This window comes from Neomonachus schauinslandi, chromosome X (assembly GCF_002201575.2).
Source record: "Neomonachus schauinslandi chromosome X, ASM220157v2, whole genome shotgun sequence".
NCBI classification, from domain to species: domain Eukaryota; kingdom Metazoa; phylum Chordata; class Mammalia; order Carnivora; family Phocidae; genus Neomonachus; species Neomonachus schauinslandi.
The window spans coordinates 50220642-50224700 of NC_058419.1; the positions used below are offsets into that span (position 1 = coordinate 50220642).

General features: G+C 33.5%; 1 pseudogene; it reads right to left on the reverse strand.

Moving 5' to 3' along the window:
- Positions 1-2943: 2943 nt before the first annotated feature.
- Positions 2944-3436, reverse strand: LOC110583883 (annotated as a pseudogene).
- Positions 3437-4059: the final 623 nt, after the last annotated feature.

Below are 4059 nucleotides of genomic sequence, written 5' to 3' on the forward strand. Positions count from 1 at the left end.
GAGCATGATATATCTTCCTATTTATTTGTGTCATCTTCAATTTCTTTCATCAATGTCATAGTTTTCAAAATATAGGCCTTTTACTTCTTTGATTAAATTTATTCCTAGATATTTTATTCTTTTTGATGCAATTGTAAATGAGATTGTTTTCTTAATTTCTGGTTTCTGCTACTTTTTAAATTAGTGTATAGTAATGTTACAGATTTCTGTATATTGATTTTGTATCCTGCAATTTTATTTATTAGTATTTATTAGAATTTATTTATTAGTTCTAATAGATTTTCTTGGTGGAATTTTTAGAGTTTTCTACATAGAGTATTGTGTCATCTGAAGATAGTAACAGTTTTACTTCTTCCTTACCAGTGTGGATGCTTTTTATTTCTTTTTCTTGTCTAATTGCTATGGCTAGGACTTCCAGGACTATGTTGAATAATTGTGGGGAGAGCTGGTATATTTTTCTTATTCCTGATCTTGGAGAAAAAACTTTCAGCTTTTCACCATTAAGTATGTTAGCTGTGGGTTTGTCACATATGGTCTTTATTAAGTTGAGGTATCTTCCCTCTATACCCACTTTGTTGAGATCTTTTATCATGAATAGATGTTGAATTTTTTCAAATGTTTTTTCTGCATCCATTGAGGTGATTATATTATTTTTGTCCTTCATTTTGTTAATGCAATTAATTGATTTGTGAATATTGAAACATCCTTAAAACATCCTTGTATCCCTGGAACAAATCCCACTTCATAGGTGTAAATGATCCTTTTGGAGTATTGTTAAATTCATTTGGCTAATATTTTGTTGCAAATTTTTGCATCTATGTTTATCAAAGATATTGTTCTGTAATTTTCTTTTCTTGTGGCATCCTTTTCTGGTTTTGGTATCAGGGTAATGTTGGCTGCATATTTAAAGGCATTTCTTCCTCTTCAATTTTTTGAATCATTTGAGGATATGTATTAACTCTTCTTCAAATGTTTGGTTGAATTCACCTTTAAAGCCATCTGGTCCTGGAGTTTTCTTTGTTGGGACTTTTTTGATTACTGAATCAACTTCATTACAAGTAATTGATCTGTTCAGGATTTCAGTTTGTTCCTGATTCAGTCCTGGAAAACTGTATGTTTCTAGGAATTTATCTATTTCTTCTGGGTTGTTCAATTTGCTGGCTTATATTTTTTTGTAGTAGTCTCCTATAATGTTTTGTATTTCTGTGGTGTCAGCTGTAACTTCTCTTTTTTCTTGATAAGTCTGGCCAAAGGTTTATCAATTTTGTTTATCTTTCCAAAGCTCTTAGTTTCATTGATTTTTTTTTAGTCACTATTTCTTATACTTCTACTCTGATCTTTATCATAATAGCTCTAATAATAGTTACTTAAGAATGTTTTTTAAAATTATTTCTAGCTGTGTCTTTCTCTTTAAATTTTTATTAAATCCTAGTTTTAGCACATTGTGATTAATTAATATGGTCTTTATTACCTTTGCTTTCTGGAATTAGTTTTCTTTTAGAATCTAATGTGTGATCAATTTTGTAAAAGTAAAAGGATGGTTGAAAATAATATATATTGGGGCGCCTGGGTGGCTCAGTTGGTTAAGCATCTGCCTTCGGCTCAGGTCATGATCCCAGGGTCCTGGGATTGAGCCCCACATCCGGCTCCCTGCTCAGCGGGAGCCTGCTTCTCCCTCACCCGTTCCCCCTGCTTGTGTTCCCTCTCTCGCTGTCTCTGTCAAATAAATAAATAAAATCTTTAAAAAAAAAAAAGAAAAGAAAATAATATATATTTTCTATAGTGTTTTGTTTGTTATAATAGTCTGTTTAATATTAAATTATATATTATTTTTTCCTACTTTAGCTACGATAGAAAGGGTGGATTAACACTTCCACTTCAATTATGTTTCTCTCATTTTCTTGGAGGTAGTACATGTAATGCAGTGGTTCTCAAATGTTAGCATGTATAAGAATCAAGTGGAATACTTATTAAAATGCAAACTTCAGAGCTCTAGAATATTTCAGAGATGATGTCAGGAGTTTATATTTTTAATAAGCATTCTGATGCAGGTAATGCTAGGACTAACCTTTCAGATACACTACTGTATCTTTGAGGTTCTCAAGTTATGATTACCTGGGCCCAAATCTCAGTTATGCCTTTACCAGTGAGAATCTTGAACAAGTTATTAAACCTATGTTCAGTTGTTTCATATCTAAAATGAGAATAATCATGTCTGCCACATAGTGTTATTCTGAACATTAAATTAGCTAACACATGTGAAAATGGTAGTGCAGTACCTGGTCACATTGTTCATTATTATAAAGGCCCATGCCTCTTATTTTCATTGACCACATACTATTTCATCAGTGTAAAATAAACTCTGCCTCACTAATTGAATTCTACTTTGATTATTATTAATGACCATCTATACTTTCTTATTTGCATTTTTCTGTTATGAAATGTTTTTACTTTTTTTAAGATTTTATTTATTTATTTGTCAGAGAGAGAGAGAGCACAAGCAGGGGGAGTGGCAGGCAGAGGGAGAAGCAGGCTCCCCACTGAGAAAGGAGCCTGATGTGAGACTCAATCCCAGGACCCTGGGATCATGACCTGAGCTGAAAGCAGACACTTAACTGACTGAGCCACCCAGGCATCCTGAAATATTTTTACTTTTTAAGGGACTTTATTTTAGATATCCCTTATAAGTTGCAGATAGTTGTATTTTTCTTTTGTCACTTGAGTCTGAAACTTTGTTGTTGTCTAGTTTTTATTTCATAATCATAAACTTAACTCTGTAATCCAGCTAGACTTGGAGAGGAGTAAGGAAAATATGGATCCCATAGAACTGCAATGAGAGCCCAAAGATTGTTGGATATTTTGAGCAGATGGGGGTGAAGGGGTGCTCTCCTGAGCTACAGAAGGAATGATCTGGTATTTAAGATAAAACACAAGTCAGATTTATTAGATTTGTCCACAGTCAGCAATGGGTACTTCTTGCTGGTCTTGCCATTCCTGGATCCAAAGTACTCCATGGCTTCCATAATATTCATGCCCTCTTTCATCTTGCCAAAGACCACATGCTTGCCATCCAACCATAGAATCTTGGCTGTGCAGATGAAAAACTGGGAACCATTTGTATTGGGCCCAGCATTTGACATGGGCAAGGTGCCAGGAACCATATGCTTCAGGATGAAATTCTCATCATCAAATTTCTTCCCATAGATGGACTTGCTGCCAGTGTTATTATGGCATGTGAAATCACCACCCTGGCACATAAATCCCAGAATAATCCTGTGAAAGCAGGAACCTTTATAACCAAATCCTTTCTCCTCAGTGCTCAGAGTATCAAAGTTTTCTGCTATCTTTGGAAATTTATCTGCAAACAGCTTGAAGGAAACAAGGCCTGAGGGCTAATGTCCATGGCGATGTCACAGAACACAGTGGGGTTGACCATGGCTGGGTGGTGGTGTCTGTAAGGCCAAGTCTGAAAACTTTTATTAGAGGACTTAACTCATTTACATTGGCTTTATCTTCTATAAGTTCTTTTGCTTTAATATTTTCATATTTTCATGCTGTTTACTTTGTTTTATTTCATATACAATATTTTTCTTTAGTTTTTTGTTTAGATATTTGGAAGAAATTAACCACCTTTTAAATTTACCTTTGTGTTTTAAAAGTTGTACCTACATTTCTCTTATCAATGTTAAGTAAAAAATGGTATTTCTTGATTTCTCCCCTTCTTCTGAAACTATCTCTACTATAAATAATGTTTTACATAGCTAGATATTCATAAGACTTATTTTTCAACTTTGAATTTTAAAAGTTTCAACCAGGATATATCTTGTCCTGCTTACCTCATTTATTTTATATTATATTGACCCTTTCCAGGTCAAAGTTTTCTACTAAACTTTGGGATTTTTTTATTTTACTTGGGTCTGTTCTTCATGTGATTGGAAAGCTTGGATTTCCTAGATCTATTTTCCATATTGTATTACATTTTTTCCATTTTGTAATAATTTTTTTTTAGTTTTTGATGTAGTGTTCAATGATTCATTAGTTGCTTATAACACCCAGTGC